Source organism: Bos taurus, chromosome 22 (genome assembly GCF_002263795.3).
Source record: "Bos taurus isolate L1 Dominette 01449 registration number 42190680 breed Hereford chromosome 22, ARS-UCD2.0, whole genome shotgun sequence".
Lineage (NCBI taxonomy): Eukaryota > Metazoa > Chordata > Mammalia > Artiodactyla > Bovidae > Bos > Bos taurus.
In genome coordinates, this window is record NC_037349.1 from 36,570,592 (window position 1) to 36,589,183 (window position 18,592).

General features: G+C 39.7%; 1 long non-coding RNA gene across 8 annotated transcripts in view; it reads right to left on the reverse strand.

Annotated features, from left to right (window-relative positions):
• Nucleotides 1–18,592, reverse strand: part of LOC101906240 (uncharacterized) — a 318,730-nt gene that overhangs the window by 125,915 nt on the left and 174,223 nt on the right. For all 8 annotated transcript variants that reach the window (XR_009492377.1, XR_003031804.2, XR_003031805.2 and 5 more), the window contains one exon: nt 2,047–2,171. This is a non-coding gene — a long non-coding RNA (uncharacterized lncRNA). The remainder of the gene's footprint in view (nt 1–2,046; nt 2,172–18,592) is intronic.

Sequence of the window (18,592 nt, forward strand, 5' to 3'; positions counted from 1 at the left end):
ACAGATTCAAGGCCAAGGTATCAAGTGATAGAGTAGGGGTGTGTGTGTGTGTGTGTTAGTTGCTCAGTAGTGTCTGACTCTTTGTAACCCCATGGACTGTAGCCCACCAGGCTCCTCTGTCCATGGGATTCTCCAAGCAAGAATACTGGAGTGGGTAGCCATTCCCTTCTCCAGGGGATCTCCCCAACCCAGGGGTCGAACCCAGGTCTCCTGCCTAGCAGCCACCAGGGAAGTCATGATAGAGTATATGGGAGGTCAACTCCTACTCTTCCCTCATATTCAGCATAGAGAAAGGGCTTACCCCTCATCCCATGCCTCAGGAAGGAAATGCACTGGAAATAATGTATTCCCTTCTCTTTCAGAAATATTTTCTCCTCGTTTGCTCTTCCCCTGGGGAAGAACAGTAATCTTTCTGGTGGATGAGATTGGAAAAGTATAGAGCGCAGTGTTTTCTGTATTCTTTTTTTTTTCAGATGCTGGTCATGGCAAACATACATTTCTACATGCCAGATACCAACATTTTCATTCCTTTAATCCTCAAAGCAGTCCTGTGAGGTAGCACTTTATCATCCCCATCTTCTAGGTGAGGAGATTAACTCATAGAAACTCTGAGGCACTTGTATGTCTGCTTGGCTGATGAATGGCACAGCAAGGTTCACTCACTCAAACTCCAGGTCCTCGCTCTCAATTTCTCCCCTCTCTGGTTCCATGGAAGAGTGAAAGTGTACTGTTCACTTCTTCTGTGACATAAGCACACCTGAATCAGGGCAGGATCCTGGTCTTGCTTAAACCCTCTGTGCTCCTGATGGAGGCACAAGAGCAATTTTGAGGTGTAGATATGCAGGTTTCCTTCAGTTAAGGATATCCATTGCTAGATTTGGTGCAAGTTGGCAGAAAAGCCAATCATGTTCTTAAATTCAGTGATATTGGTGATAAAGCTAATATTTTTATCTCTCTTGATTTAACTGCTGCATCTCTTTCCCAAAATTTTGGTGCCCAGCCAACTCAGAGGAAAAAAGGTGATTAATTCTCACCCAGACTCCCATCATAAGTATGAATAATAGCAGTAGTAAGAAATATTCAACAACAAATATGGTATAGCAGACATTGTGATGAGTGCTTTAGCTATGTATCATCTCTTTGCATCTTCACCACAATCTCAAATGAGTAGATACTCCATGTTATAGAAGAGAAAAGAGGGATTAAATTTTAGGTTGTCAAGTAGATTTCTGATGAATGAGAGTGTAATTATTTTATTGTCATTTCAGTTTCACGACATATTAATAGGCAAACCCAACACTTGATTGCAATGGTCTTTGATGTTAACTTCAAATATTCTGTTCTTCACAGAATCATTCACAATAGTTGATGTTTAATACTGTCTAAGAGCATGCAAAGGTTAAAATAATTCACACTACTGGCCAACAAATAGCAGAATGAAGTTAGGTTAAGACATTTCAGTAGAAAACCTCTTTTATCTGTCTACTTCTTCCCACCTTTTTCGGCATTGCCCTAGACAAGCCACCACTGTCTCTCACTTGTTCTACTGAAAGAGTCCTCATATCATCAACCATATGTATTTTGTCAGTGTCACATGTCTTCTCTGTAATGCACAAGCATGACCTCACTACAGGGCACTGGCCCCTGACACCGTCTCCAGTCCTTTCTCCTCCATTTCCCAGCCACACTTCAATTCCTTGGCTATCCTATGTCCTTCGTGATGTGATTTGTTGCTGTTGTTTTTCGTTTCTGAATATCCTTCCCTCTTCCTGAAACATCCTTTGCTAACCCATTTTCATATCCATAAAGAAACTTATCCTTTATGCTTCAATTTAAATATTGCTTCCTCTGAATTTCTTTCTTAGTAGCGCTTGTTAGAGGTCCTTGTGCTATCTCATCCCTATATTTCTAGGACTTAGTTTATATTCATTTGGTTTTTGTAGCTATTCCTTTTTGTCTGACTTCATCTAAAATAAAGCTTTACAGGGGTATGATCTGAATCTGCCTTGCTCACGGCTCTGTTCTCAGTGCCAAGCACGTACTCACCCAGTTTATGTTGTTCATCAAACTGAATATGGTTGTGAAGGTTGTGTCCTGTACAGCTTCAAGGGCACTGTCCACATAGATGATGATATCACTGATGCTCCCTGGAAATGTGCAACACATCAACCCTATATTGAATGAAAGAATGAATAAATAAATAAGTAACACCATTATTACAGAATTACCTTATTGAAGAAAACTATGTTTGATGCCCAGTATTTCCTAGAAACAATAAAATCCCATGTGGTCATATATGCTTTGCATATATGTCACACTGAAGCAGTAATTTTGGCATTTTATGTGTTCCAAGTGAAATCTCTTTTGCCCTTATTGAAATTTTGCATCAATTTTTTCATAATCTTGAACTTAGTCCACAACCCTCCGGGTGCCCATATAGAGTCCCACTTTAGCTTTTTAATTGTACAGGGACCTCATTCTTGACTTGCAGGTGAGAATGAGCTGAAGCTGCATTCCATGTGTGAATCAAAATACATTTTTAATAGAGTATTTTTATTCAGTGGGGCCCCTGAGTAAAACCTGCAATGTATTATAAAATGCTGGTAAATATATATACAATCATAGAGGGAAGGAATGAGTAACATCCAAAAGAAGGTTATAGATCATAGTGCTGAGAGCTGGATTACCTGGCACATGGCACTGCTCATAACTAAGTGTGTATTAGAAATCATAAATCTTAACCATGGTGCCCATCTCCAAGTCTTGCCATCTACATGTGTGACTCCAGGCTTTGCTACAGTAGAAATTGAACTGTGATTACTACTGATACCATTTATTAATAAATTTAAACAAGGCAGCAGTTTAAAAAATAAAATGGGAATTTGAATTGAACAAATCGTGGTTTCTTATAGGATATAATTGTTGCATCACCTCCAAAACTGCCATCATTTCACCTTGTAATTCACATTTGCACATTCCCCCAAGATGCTCTAAGCTCCCCATGGTTCTTTAATCTGTTTTACTATCTAACTTATGCACATTTGCCTTGCACATACAGAGTTTGTAAATCTTGGTATTCATAGGGTGACTGAATGAAATTATTAAACAGAATGGTTTCATTAAACCAGACTTAAAATTACACACCACCTCAAAAACATCACTTTATTGGCTTTTCAAACTGAGAACAGAACATTAACTTGGGCAAGTTTCTTACTGGGACTTAACCCATGAGATGGTAGATGTCTTGATGCACACCAAGAAACCCCTTCAGGAATGAAGGGCTTACCCATGAACTGCTTGGAGTGCAGTCAGATGGCAACCTTGGTTATTTGGCCCCCCTTGGGAAAAGACTGCTAAGGAGAGCCACCAAGCCCTTCCCACGCGTTCTCAGCCAATAGGTGGTCAACTCCAGCTTGTCAAGTCTGCATACTCTTCCTCCAACTCGAGTCAATGCTGCAGAGCCACTTCAGCTCCAGAGCTTTTCTTGGGGTCAGCTGAACCCAGTCCTGAGAATACAAGAGTTCAAGTTGTCCCTCTACCCCATCCTCCCTTTCACAGGTGTTCATCCCAAGAGCACTCCCTAATAAATCTCCTCAATTCTAGTATTTGCCCCAGAGTTTGTTTCCCACAGAGCATAGTGTATAACCCATGCGTCTATGTTTCAGAGAGTTAAAGGAATCAATTCAAGGAATATTCCCCCTTACTAGAACAATCTCAAAACAAGCGGCATTATTATTTGTGAAAGCGACTGGGTCTCAGTAGTAGCTGCAGCAGAGAGCTGGATTTGTGCTATTCGTGTCATAAACAGAAACACTCTCAGAGCTTAGAGTAACCAGCAGCATTGGCCTTCATTGCATGGGACCACTGCTCCCAAAACAACACTAGGAATTTAGGAAATTATGGTGGTGGAACAAACAGACACTTAATTAAGGGCAGTGTCAGAGTTTTGCATTTTTTAACTGACCTCCAGAAAACTATATTCCTCTAATGCTTGGTTATTGTTTGATTATATTTAATTTCCCAAAATGTGCAGTAACAAGACAACACTTGAAGAAGTCCCTAAGATCTAGAGGATTAAAAAGTCATATATTTTCCTTAATAACTATTATAACAAATGTAACTCAATGATACTGTAGTATAATTATATTTAATAACATATCATAATTATTGATGAGGCTTTTGTATAGAGGAGTCAGTGAACTACAGGTTGGGGTAGAAGCCTAGCCCACCATGGGCAGAATTTGGCCACAGCCATTCATTTAGAGATTGTCTCTGGCTGCTTTCATGTCACAATGGCAGAGTTGAGTAGCTGGGATAGAAACTGCACAGCCCACAAAATCTAATATGTTTATCATTTAGCCCTTTGCAGAAAGACTGCTGACCCCTGCTCTCATGTAGTAACATTTAATGATCCCAGTATTGTATTAAATGAAAGGAGAAATATTTGTTGAAGGAAAGTAACACTCCATATGTACATATACACACATGCATGTGTGCATGCACACACACACACAAAACGTTATCTCTGGTCATTGAGATTAGAGGTGAATTTTTGTATTTTCTTCTTTTTGCTTTTTGTATTTTCCACAGGAAACATGCATTTTTTTAGTAATAAAACTAATAAATGCTATTTAGTGTGTAATTTTTTTCTTCGGAACCATTTAGAATTTTATTAGCTAGCTGTCTGTATAAAAAAAAAGTCATTTATCTAAAGTCCAATTAGAAAGCAGCTCTGAAAGTGTGCATACTGAAGGATTTGTACAAAGGATTTCATAACACTACTCTATGTCTAAGGAAAATATGCAAACCATGAAATTGCATATTCATAGAGAAGCTTGCCCAGCTACTGGATTAAGCATCCAGTTGGCGATCAGAAGCTTAAAAAGAAAAAAACCAAAAACAGCCCTGGGTTATTTTGTGACAGCTGGCTCCATTTGGTAAGCCTATACACTCTGTGCTAAGAAATATGGTTTATTCAACTTCTGGTTTGTAATGCTTTTTAAATTCTCCTATCAATTTTCTTGTGTGTTTCAAGAAGAAAATGCCAAAAAAGCTTCCATTTTCCAAAACCAGGCCATTTCTAGACTATAAAAATAAGACAGTGGTCATTAAAATAATATAGCTAATCATTCTTGAACCGTTTTCTTAATAAATAACAAGACTCAAGTTCAGTGCTGTTTACCAGTACCCTGTTTTTTTTTTAATTGGGATATAGCTATCTTAAAATGTTATGTTAGTTTCTACTGTGAAATGAAGCAAATCAGCCACGTGCATGCATGCATGCTAAGCTGCTTCAGTTGCGTCCCACTCTTTGTGACTCTATGGACTGTAACTTGCGAAGATCTTCTGTCCATGGGATTCTCCAGGCAAAAATAGTGGAGTGGGTTACCATATCCTCCTCTAGGTGATCTTCCTGACCTAGGGATTGAACCACGTTTCCTGCGGCTCCTGCACCACAGGTAGATTCTTTACCACTGAGCTACTGGGGGAGCCCCTAAATCAGCCATATGTGTGTGTGTGTGTGTATGTGTGTGTGTGTGTATATATATATATATATATCCTCGCTCTTAGACCTCCTTCCCATCCTCCCCCATCCCACCCATCTAGGTCACCACAGAACACTGAGTTGAGCTCCTTGCCCTGTACCGCATATTCCCATTCAGATCAGATCAGATCAGTCGCTCAGTCATGTCCGACTCTTTGTGACCCCATGAATCGCAGCACGCCAGGCCTCCCTGTCCATCACCAGCTCCTGGAGTTCACCCAGACTCACGTCCATCGAGTCAGTGATGCCATCCAGCCATCTCATCCTCTGTCGTCCCCTTCTCCTCTTGCCCCCAATCCTTCCAGGCATCAGAGTCTTTTCCAATGAGTTAACTCTTCGCATGAGGTGGCCAAAGTACTGGAGTTTTAGCTTTAGCATCATTCCTTCCAAAGAAATCCCACGGCTGATCTCCTTCAGAATGCACTGGTTGGATCTCCTTGCAGTCCAAGTGACTCTCAAGAGTCTTCTCCAACACCACAGTTCAAAAGCATTAATTCTTCGGCGCTCAGTCTTCTTCACAGTCCAGCTCTCTCATCCATACATGACCATAGGAAAAACCATCAGATCAGATCAGATCAGTCGCTCAGTCGTGTCCGACTCCTTGTGACCCCATGAATCGCAGCACGCCAGGCCTGCCTGTCCATCACCAACTCCCAGAGTTCACTGAGACTCATATCCATCGAGTCAGTGATGCCATCTAGCCGTCTCATCCTCTGTCGTCCCCTTCTCCTCCTGCCCACAATCCCTCCCAGCATCAGAATCTTTTCCAATGAGTCAACTCTTTGCATGAGGTGGCCAAAGTCCTGGAGTTTCAGCTTTAGCATCATTCCTTCCAAAGAAATCCCAGGGCTGATCTCCTTCAGAATGCACTGGTTGGATCTCCTTGCTGTCCAAGGGACTCTCAAGAGTCTTCTCCAACACCACAGTTCAGAAATACCAATTCTTCGGCACTCAGCCTTCTTCACAGTCCAACTCTCATATCCATACATGACCACAGGAAAAACCATAGCCTTGACTGGACGAGCCTTTGTTGGCAAAGTAATGTCTCTGCTTTTGAATATGCTATCTAGGTTGGTCATGACTTTCCTTCCAAGGAGTAAGCGTCTTTTAATTTCATGGCTGCAGTCACCATCTGTAGTGATTTTGGAGCCCAGAAAAATAAAGTCTGACACTGTTTCCACTGTTTCCCCATCTATTTCCCATGAAGTGGTGGGACCGGATGCCATGATCTTCGTTTTCTGATCGTTGAGCTTTAAGCCAACTTTTTCACTCTTCACTTTCACTTTCATCAAGAGGCTTTTGAGTTCCTCTTCACTTTCTGCCATAAGGGTGGTGTCATCTGCATATCTGAGGTTATTGATATTTCTCCCGGCAATCTTGATTCCAGCTTGTGTTTCTTCCAGTCCAGCGTTTCTCATGATGTACTCTGCATATAAGTTAAATAAACAGGGTGAGAATATACAGCCTTGATGTACTCCTTTTCCTATTTGGAACCAGTCTGTTGTTCCATGTCCAGTTCTAACTGTTGCTTCCTGACCTGCATACAGATTTCTCAAGAGGCAGATCAGGTGGTCTGGTACTCCCATCTCTTTCAGAATTTTCCACAGTTTATTGTGATCCACACAGTCAAAGGCTTTGGCATAGTCAATAAGGCAGAAATAGATGTTTTTCTGGAACTCCCTTGCTTTTTCCATGATCCAGCAGATGTTGGCAATTTGATCTCTGGTTCCTCTGCCTTTTCTAAAACCAGCTTGAACATCAGGAAGTTCACAGTTCACATATTGCTGAAGCCTGGCTTGGAGAATTTTGAGCATTACTTTACTAGCCTGTGAGATGAGTGCAATTGTGTGGTAGTTTGAGCATTCTTTGGCATTGCCTTTCTTTGGGATTGGAATGAAAACTGACTTTTCCAGTCCTGTGGCTGCTGCTGAGTTTTCCAAATTTGCTGTCATATTGAGTGCAGCACTTTCACAGCATCATTTTTCAGGATTTAGAATAGCTCAGCTGGAATTCCATCACCTCCACTAGCTTTGTTCATAGTGATGCTTCCTAAGGCCCACTTGACTTCACATTCCAGGATGTCTGGCTCTAGGTCAGTGATCACACCATCATGATTATCTGGGTAGTGAAGATCTTTTTTGTACAGTTCTTCTGTGTATTCTTTCCATCTCTTCTTAATATCTTCTGCTTCTGTTAGGTCCATACCATTTCCGTCCTTTATCGAGCCCAATTTTGCATGAAATGTTCCTTTGGTATCTCTGATTTTCTTGAAGAGATCCCTAGTCTTTCCCATTCTGTTGTTTTCCTCTATTTCTTTGCATTGATCGCTGAAGAAGGCTTTCTTATCTCTTCTTGCTATTCTTTGGAACTCTGCATTCAGATGTTTATATCTTTCCTTTGGTCCTTTGCTTTTCACTTCTCTTCTTTTCCCAGCTATTTGTAAGGCCTCCCCAGACAGCCATTTTGCTTTTTTGCATTTCTTTTCCATGGGGATGGTCTTGATCCCTGTCTCCTGTACAATGTCATGAACCTCATTCCATAGTTCATCAGGCACTCTATCTATCAGATCTAGGCCCTTAAATCTATTTCTCATTTCCACTGTATAATCATAAGAGATTTGATTTAGGTCATACCTGAATGGTCACCACAGAACACTGAATTGAGCTCCTTGCCCTGTACCTCAGATTCCCATTAGCTATCTATTTTACACATGGTAATATATATATATATATATATATATATATATATATATATTAATATGTCAACTGCATCCTCTTAACAAACAAGAAATACTCTTTACCTATTTTCAGATGGGGAAACTGGTCCTCAGGCAGGTTGAGTAGACGCCCAAAGGCTCAGCAGTCTAATACACGACTTAGCCAAATGTCCAGAGGTCAAGCCAACTCTCTCTGACTCTAGAAATCTGAGTCCTCACTCACCAACCTGTGTGGTTTCCTGACCATCTACATATATCAAAGCATGATATAATCCTAGCACCCATCTCTGTGGGAACATGTAGTTGGTATTCAAAAATATCTGTAGAATGAATGACCAAAAGACTGTGCAGTTTAGTCCATTCAGTAAAGCCTGGCACAAAGAAGTAGGAGTTGTAACATTAAAAGATATCAGGAGATCTTGGTTTTTATGTATAAAATTATTTGGGGAGAGTATTTTCAGAGTGGGTATAAAGCAGTAGCAGACTGCTGTGTAATATTAGAACACTTCTTATTGGAAGTAACTTCAGGAAACTGTTTTGTATACACATTTTATAAGTCCAAATTGATTTAATTCAAATATTAAATTTTGTATAAAAACCATATTTGCTTAACCTGATATAATATTACATGTCAGTATCACATAGAAAAACATCAGAATATGATTTTTATTTCCATTTTCTTCCACTCTCTTAGGCATTTTTAGACTGCTATTCCGGTGCTTTGCTCACTGGTAAACTGAGCTTTTTCTGTTTTTTTTTTAAAAAAATCTCTTATGAATTAAAGCAAATATTACTGTATTTCTGGCTTAGAAACTATGGGTCTGTATAGATGCTGAAAAAGGTATATCTTCATAATGCATCCTTTCCTGTTCCTAAATCAAAGCAGAATGAATTTTTGAGATTTAGAAATTAGCATCAATATTTCAAAAAAAAAAAAAAAGAAATTAGCATCACTTAATCACACCAAATAAAAGTCAGTTGTTGCCAAATCTATTTTTTAAATAAAATTATGCATTTTTATCCTTCCATTGTATATCAATATAAAGAGAAAATAAAGTACGGGCTTGAAACTAATATTTGAAAGTTGGCAATCACCCCCTGCCCAAGTTGTGGCAATTTGTATTTCCATTTGAAATACAGTAATCGGTGAATTGGGGTTTCCCTGGTAGCTCAGCTGCTAAAGAATCCACCTGCAATGCAGGAGACCACAGTTCAATTCCTGAGTTGGGAAGATCCCTTGGAGAAGGGAACGGCTACCTACTCCAGTTAAAATAGAATATAATGTTTTTATACTTTTACAAATGCCAGGCTTGACAAAATGCTGTCAATGTAGATACTTTATCATTATCTCCATTTGACAGAAGAGAAACTTCTGAGGCTCAAAGAAATAAAGAAACTTACTCAAGATCACACTGCCATAACAAAGCAAAGCTGGGATGTGAATTAACTATCGCAGCTTCTAGGGTAGAGTTGCTCAACCTCAGCACTACTGACATTTTGGACTGGATAGTCTTTTGCATGGGGGGGCAGAGGCTGTCCTGGGCATTGTAGGATGTTTAGCAGCATCTTTGACTTCCACACATCAGATGCCAGCAGTACCTCCCTCTCAACAAGTTGCAACAATCGTAAATGTCTCCAGACATTGTCAAATTTTCACTGGGAAAATAAAATCAGCCCTGGGTTATAGCCACTGCCCTAAGACTCCTGTCCTAACTGCTGTGCTTTTCTGCCTGCCTTTCAATTTAGGTCAAGATCACCATTCCAGAATGAACCCCTAGCAAGCTTGTCATAGTCCATGCATGTCTGGGCCTCAGCCAATTTAGTTTCTCTCTCATTTTACGTAGGAAGGAAATGCCAGGCGCCCACAACCTGGAGTGATTTAGGATATGTACCCAAAGCTAAAATTAATTAAAAAAAAATAATGAATTGCCCTGCTCTCATTACCAGAAATTTGAGCCAGAAATGGATCCATGTGCTTGGGATGAGATTGTAAAAAGGGGAGGGGAATAGGAAGACTTACTCAAGCTCAGAGTGCTCACTAATTTCACTCAGAATTAATTTGATGAAGAACTAGAATAAGAATTGCAAAGTCATCAAAGATGATGGCTTTTCCTTTATGACCCTTGGCACCAGAACAAAGAGCCTATTTTTGTGGGTTTTGGGGTTTCCAGAATAAAGGGAATAAAATGTTTAGGTAATGTTTGGATGGTTTAGAGACTGTATGTACATTAGTGATAGGTCAATTAATATCTGCACAGTTCAAAGAGGCAATTATTTTAATTTATAAATCACTTCAGAGGTAGGGAGCTGCCATCCATTAATGTGGTTTTTACAAATAAGAGTGCTCATTGTTATGTGTTTGTGTATGTGCTTTTCTACCCATGTCATTCTATCTGGCCTGAATTTTCCAACCAGATCACATACCTCTGTGATTATGTATTTGTCTCTAGAGCACTGCCAAATACATAAAGCATTGTATCTGCAATTTGACCCTTGGCTGAGACCACCCTCTTTTTCGAGTTTTCACTGTGCTGAAAGGTACCACCACGCACAATGTTGCTTCCAGAAAAGGACTTCTTATATTACACTCTAAATGGCAGAGTCTGGGACTAAGCCTCCCCAGGGGGTGACAGTGCCTCTTGGTAATCATTCAAAAAGGAGAGAGGGCCAAAGTGATTCTGGGCATGGAGGGCTTATTAGACACTTTGACAACTGGTAAAAAGTTCCCAAGTGTCAACACAGAGATTTCCTTTAAAACCATGCCCTAAGCATCTGTTTATTTTGTCTTATTTTTTTAATTACTAAATGACAAAAAGTATCAAGCATAGTGCTCAATTCTAGGGGAATAAGAGTATGTAAGACAAATACAACCCAATGTGGGAGGCAAACTAGGAAGCTGGGATAAGAGTGTAGACTGATGGTTGCAATAATTAGTAAATTATAAGGTACTAGAGGGGCTACGTCGGAGAAGGCAGTGGCACGCCACTCCAGTACTCTTGCCTGGAAAATCCCATGGATGGAGGAGCCTGGTGGGATGCAGTCCGTGGGGTCGAAAAGAGTCGGACATGACCGAGCGACTTCACTTTCACTTTTCACTTTCGTGCATTGGAGAAGGAAATGGCAACCCACTCCAGTGTTCTTGCCTGGAGAATCCCAGGGACGGAGAAGCCTGATGGGCTGCCATCTATGGGTCGCACAGAATCGGACATGACTGAAGCGACTTAGCAGCAGCAGCAGCAGAGAGGCTACATATGTGGCTCAGGGGTAAAGAACCCACCTGTCAATGCAGGAGATGCAAGAGACACAGGTTCAATCCTGGTTGGGAAGATCCCCTGGAGAAGGAAATGGCAACCCACTCTAGTATTCTTGCCTGGAGAATCCCATGGACAGAGGAGCCTGGCGGGCTACAGTCCATAGAGTCTCAAAGAATCTAACACAACTTAATGACTAAGGAGCAAGAAAGATACTAGAAAAGGTGTTGTGGTTGGCAAAGCTTCCAGAAGGAAGTAACATCTTCTTCAAAGCTGAAAGATGAACATGTGTTAGTTTGGTGAACTAGAAGAGGGTGTGTTCCAGGCAGAAGGGTGAGGCATGGAGAAAAGGCCCAGAGGCAAGAGAGAACACAGTGATTTCAGGAAACCAAAGGAAAAATGGAAAGATAGACCAGCGAGGGGCAAGCAGTGAAGCTCAAGATCAGAGCACAGATAGGATTGCAAAATGTTTTCCAAGTCATGTTAGTTGACTTTACCCTAAGGGCATTGGCATGTAATGGATATGTTTTAAGCTGGGGAGTGATATGGTCAGATTAGGAAAACCAACAGGAGGAGACATAAATGGCAAGGCAAGAGTAAAGGGGTTTGATAATACATCAGGGAAGATAGTATATCAGTAGGCTCAGGGACTGGAAAGGAGGAATTTGTCAGTGCTATTTAATGGAAGAGAATTAAATGAGGAATAAAAAAGATCTTGCTGATAATAAAGTCACTTTAATAACCCTTCCCATTATATAATACTCCTTCCCCTTTAACACAGCATATTTCTATTGCAGAAGAATGACCATTATATACTCTATATTTAGGACTGATTTCATGAATAAAAATTAAAAATATTATTGAGCATCTCCTACATGCCTGGCATTATTCTAGTTACTGAAGAAACTACTATATATAGACCAGAGACCATTCCTACCTTCAGTAAGTTTGATTTTAGTGATGGAAACAGACAGTAATGGGCAAATCTGTTTCTATATCTGAGTCTATTTCTGTTACATAGTCATATTTTAGATTCCACATACAGGCGACATTATATGCTATCTATCTTTCTCTGACTTCACTTAATATGATAATCTCTAGGTCCATCCATGGATTAATAATTTATTATTAATTAATAATAAATTGCATTATTCATTCTTATTTATGGCCGAGCAATATTCCATGGTATATATGTACCACATCTCTTTATCTGCTCATCTGTTGATGGACATTTAGGTTTTTTCCACGTCTTGGCTATTGTAAATAGTGCTGCTGTGAACATTGAGGTACATTTATCCTTTCGAATTAGAGTTTTGTCTGGATATATGCCCAGGAGTGGGATCACTGGCTCACATGGTAACTCTGTTTTTAGTCTTTTGAGAAACCTCCATATAATTTTCCATAGTGGCTGTACCAATTTACATTCCTACCAACAGTGTAGGAGTGTTCCTTTTTCTTGGAGGCCGTCTACTTTATGACTGTACATTGTTAAAACCATTCCAGTACGTGGAATAAATAGTCCTTCCTGGAACTGTGCCCCTTCCCAGGATTCACTGATGAAAATGTTTTATTATGAGATTTCTACTTTCTTCCTTGGGATGATAGCCTTGTTGGTGCAATATACTTTGTGGGGAAAACAGATCAGATGACCTAGGTAGAGCCTTCCCTGGAGAAATGATTATTTATGTCCAAAGACCAGGCTGCTGGACACTGACCAATTGTCAAGCCCTTTCTCAGAGGAAGAGCAAAACAATACTTTATGCTTTCCCAGCGCTCCACTTAGAGGGAACACATCCCGCATGAATGGGGTTTTTGCTCTGTGCTGGCCAACCACCTTGTTATAATTAATTCTGTTCCTTAATCACAGGAAAAGTGTTTAGGAAACTGAAATAATGAGAGAGGATCATCATCAGGATCATGTATGTTCGAAGGACTCCCTGTGCACTGCCAAGTTTCCTCCTGCCTGAGCACAGAATGATGGCAAAGCAGTACCTTCACTAGCAGACAGGTGTGGGTGTGTGTGCTCACTGGGTTCCATTCCCTGTGGATTCTGTGGCCTTAGTTTCCTGAGTTTGTAAAATGGAAATCACACTTGGCTCATACGTCTGTGATGATAGGGGAATTCATTGGTCTCCATAGAGTAGATTTTCTCTGGTTTATGTGGCAGCTTTGCTTCATTTGGGCTCCACTTAAAAAAAAAAAACAAACAAACAGAATAGCAGGCTTAATGGCTTCCCAGGGGTCTCCATGGTAAAGAATCCACCTGCAATACAAGGGTTGGAGCCCTAAGTCAGGAAGATCCCCTGGAGAAAGGCATGGCAACCTGCTTCAGTATTCTTGCCTGGAGAATCCCATGGATAGGGGAGCCTGGCAGGCTACAGTCCTTGGAGTCACAAAGAGTTGCCCATGATCAAGCACACACGCACATCAGTCTTTATAGCCTTCAAGGGCTACAGCGCTTGGAGTCACAGAAAGTTGCACATGACCAAGCACACATGCATGTCAGTCTTTATTTCTTCTGCAGCCATTGTCTTCGACTGGCAGTGTGAGCAGAATGTTATTAACATGGCTTCATTTTATCATCACCAAAGAGTGGCAGTGAATCAACATGCTGTTTATAAAGGAAACCTTGAGATTGTCTTTCTGATGAAAGACTTACCTAAAGGCTATGGTTTGTTATTGAAGTAATATCAGTGCCTAGTAAAATTTAAAAATACAAAACAAGATGAGGGTTGGAGCAAGAGAAGGTAGAGAAGGAGAATTCTGGGAGAAGTTAAATTATACTTGGCTGGTCCTTAACATGTTACATCATATTGTTATGAAAACATCATGGTCTTACAAAACTTTTGTGAATGTACCATTAATTGTTTGTAATCTAATGGCATTATTTCAATCATATTAAAATGAAGAACATTTGCTGCTGTGACAGATATGATAATAGCTTTCTGCTGTGAAAGGCATTCATTTTGAAACTTTGAAGTAATTATTTCTGAGGAGAGGGTACACGTCAGCATAATACCTTCCACTTTTTACATCTAAAGTTACATTTTATGGCAGCTAATCTCAGTAAACAGAGGCAGTGGGAGGCCATGTAATGTTGAAAGAACTATAGAAAAGGATTTGCTTTGTAATTAACTGTTAACACTTCATGAATGGAAATATAGTTGCACAGGTGACATCTGGGCTCTGGAATTAGAAAGACTGAGATTCCAATCCCAGTTCTAACCCTTACAGCCATATTGCCTTTTAGGACAGATTAAACATTATCTCTAAGCCTGTATTTCCTTATCTGCAAAATGGAGATAATAACAATACTATTTACCTTACAAGTTTTAATTAAATTTGAATCTATAAGCCTTATAACAACAATTAAAATGGTAACATAGCAAGAGCTCAAAAAACATTAACCATTGTTGACATTAACTGTTACTTTTAGCAGGTTCCTTTAGGAACCTAGGCTTTAAATTTCTCACTTTTAAAATAGGAGATTTGGACTAGCATCCCTGTTTCCCAAAATTAATCATTCAAACATGGCATTCAAAGTTTTTGCCCTTTGGGGAAAAATATCATGAAATATAACCTCAAAAGAATAAAACCATACACACAGATATTCAGAATACCTGTATAAATCTGTAAATCTAAAATAAATCTATAATTTAATATAGGTACATTGGTTTTAATTTAATAGCATAAGATATCATCATACCTGTCCTTCCAATGTGATATGATAGAAGGTGTTGTCACTGAAGGCTTATTTGTGAGCACATTTGGATATCATATCTATACCAAATGGACTAGCAGCATCTTCTATTCTTTAGGCTTATCCAGAGTAATAATAGCTTGATATCTTTTTGTTTCAAATATACATTGATAGATACATGTGAAACTGGTAGGTACGGTAGCTGAGAGCACAGAGCTGGGAGCCAGAAAACCTGGGTTCAAATCCCAGCTTTGCAAATGGCTAGCTTTGTGATGACAGGCAAAACATTTAACATCTCTGTGCTCAGATTCCTCTTCTGTAAAATAAAAATAATAAGAGTGTCTAATTCTTACTGTTATTGTGAAATTTTTAGATAAGTTAGTAATGTAAAGTGCTTGGAACAGTGCCTGGTACCAACATCTGGTTAAGGAACTTTACCTACCGATATAGGCAAATATTGCACTTCAGTGAACATTGTCTTATGTTACCTTAGTTTTCCACTGTGGTTCGAATTCTTTAAGGGGTTCAGAAGGGAAACTGGATCCTCATACTTGGAGTAGACCCCTGAAGCTTCTGGTTCAGGTTTTTCCTTCTATAAGATTATTATAGTATTATCTTCTTCTAGGTACTTCCTAAAAATGGTAAGGTCTAAGGAGGTAATGAATTGGCATTTGAATAGTTTTAAATTCCCCAACACTTGATGGTTTCTACCATCCTATTGTTAGCTGATGGTCTGTGATTCTTTATCCTGAGCAGAGAGGATCAATGTAAGAACCAAATGTTGGTTGGTGACTCTCCACTGCTTCAGATAACCACAAGGGAAAAGAAAGCCATTTCTCTTGCTATGGCTTTCCTGCCAACAACATTGAAGAAAATGAGACATAATGTGAGTACCATATGTCTAAATATATTACTGTTCCATTTGGTCATAAAAATATAAGTCTCTCTGGCCTACCATATTTGAAACCCAAATCATTTATATCTCAGACTCCAATCCTTCCTTTAAATCTTCACACACCTGCAACATGATGACATCCAAAATAAGCATGATGCATTGAAAAATGGGAGATTTCTGTCTAAAAAGAGTCTCTACAAGGAAACGGGAATTTCTGTGCCTAGAGATTGGAAGTAAAATATACAAATGGGCATAGTGTGGCCATAGATCCCAGCCTCTGTATGTGCTGGGAGAAATTCACAGGGATAAATCAAGTGTTTGAATTACTCAAGTAGAATTATTGTGTTTTTAATTATTATGTCTCAGAGGAGAAAGTTTTGGAAAATCACACTGAACTGGTAATTATGCTCTTAGATGCACTACAACCAGTTTCAGTAGCCCACAGAGACCCCTGTACCTCTCAGCTTGAAGGCACTCAGGTTTCCTCTGGGTATCAGACAAGTTCTTGCGTCAGAGCTGTAAGCACGTGGACAAGTCTAAACTAAGGCAGCAAGAAGGGATGAGTAGGGAAACCAAGGGCAGGGAAAGTTGTTTTAGCCAACACTGATTTTGTTTCTTTTGAAAAGAGATGATCCAAAGTCAAGAGAACATATATAGTTTGGTTTTGCTTCATCTATTACCCAGCTGACCACCTTTGGGATAAGAATTCCCTCCTCAGAGATTATCTGTAGGTTTCCAAGTGTGAACTGACCATGGTTGTGATTTGGTAATTTTTTAGATAGGAAAGTCATAGTATATACTGTGTGCATGCTAAGTCATTTCAGTCGTGTCCGACTCTTTGCGACCCTATAGACTGTAGCCTGCCAAGCTCCTCTGTCCGTGGGATTCTCCAGGCAAGAATACTGGGGTGGATTGCCATCCCCTTTTCCAGGGGTTCTTCCCAACCCAGGGATCTAACCCATGTCTCTTAAATCTCCTGCATCTGTAGGCAGGTTCTTTACCACTAGCGCCACCTGGGAAGCCCTAGTATACTTTATATGCTGCGAAATTAAAACCCATCCCCTAAATTTGACATCGTATTGGTCTGTGACTCATATTGGGAAAGTGTAACACCAACCTCCTCCTCCTTTGCTTTGGAAACCAAATCTATCTTACAGAACTCTGTCAGATTATTAACTAGGATGACACTGTCTTTCGGTCTCAATGCTTCATCTTTTCACCAACTTCCTTTCTGAGATGACCTTCTTCTTTGCTTTCCCCATCTTGCCAAGATCTGGGCAGGTGACACTATGAAGTGTTCTCTGCAGGCATCAGGTTCTCAACTAATTCTGAGAGGTTCTTCAGAGGCACCCTCACCACCCTTCTAATAAAATTCCTGTTTTGCTTAAGTAAAGTTTATTTCTGCTTCTTGTACCCAAACAAGCCCATCTAATATGATAGTAACCAAAATGACATATATATACATACATATATAATGTATATTGCATAATATATAATATACATTACTAAATATATTATGGTATATTTAATGCATATTTTATATGCATATAATTTATTGAAGACATCATACTAGGCATCATTCTAAGCTCTTAACGTGTATTAACTCATTTGTATTTACAAGTTTACAAAGGTATCCCTTCTTTGCCAACACTTCAGTACTTCCATTTTTATTCCCTGCTCTAATTTTTTTCTGTTTTCAGTGTACGTCTCTCTTTGCAACACACATTATCATATTCTTATTAGGTTTATTGTGTATCAGTTTTCGTGCCATCCACTAAAATGTAACCTCACGGATATGTCTTAGGTGCCCAGGACAGTCTCTGATGTATGGTAGGGGCTCAATAAATATGTGTTTCATTAATTAAATAATTAATTAATGAGCTCATGTTACCATATGGTTTATTATGAATATTCCTTTCAATCAGCAACCTCCTCCCACCTACCTGGCAGGACCTGCTTAGGTACAATATCTGTTCTCTTCTGTAAAGTTTTTTAACTTTGGGCTAGATTTTTGCATACGTGCTCTGGTCCAGCAACAGGGGACTAGATCAAATGACCTCCTGAGAGCTGTCTGGCTCTTGACAATCAGATTCAATTCCACTTAAATGTTCTAAAAGCAATTTGTGGAGAAATTCTTTTCCTCCTTCTCTCCCCAACTGGAGTGCACATTTATCTAATTATTTTCTTAGGAGGTTGACCTAGCTTTAAAGGAGTCCCATGTCAGCTCTCCTACATTTTCTCTAAGCACTCACTTTATAAAACTAAGAGACTAAAGACTCAGCTCTCTAGGGAATTAAATTTCATTCAAATAAGATTAAGGATTTTTGACTCACAAAAGCAAGGACAATCAGAGGCTAGCTAAAATGAGGCAATTGTTCAGCAAACTAATCCAGACATGTTATTCACAAAGAGACTCTCACAATTGGCCAGGGAAGAAAAATGCCTGTGAAAGAATGGGTGGGCTGCACTGAGTTAAGGGAGCCTA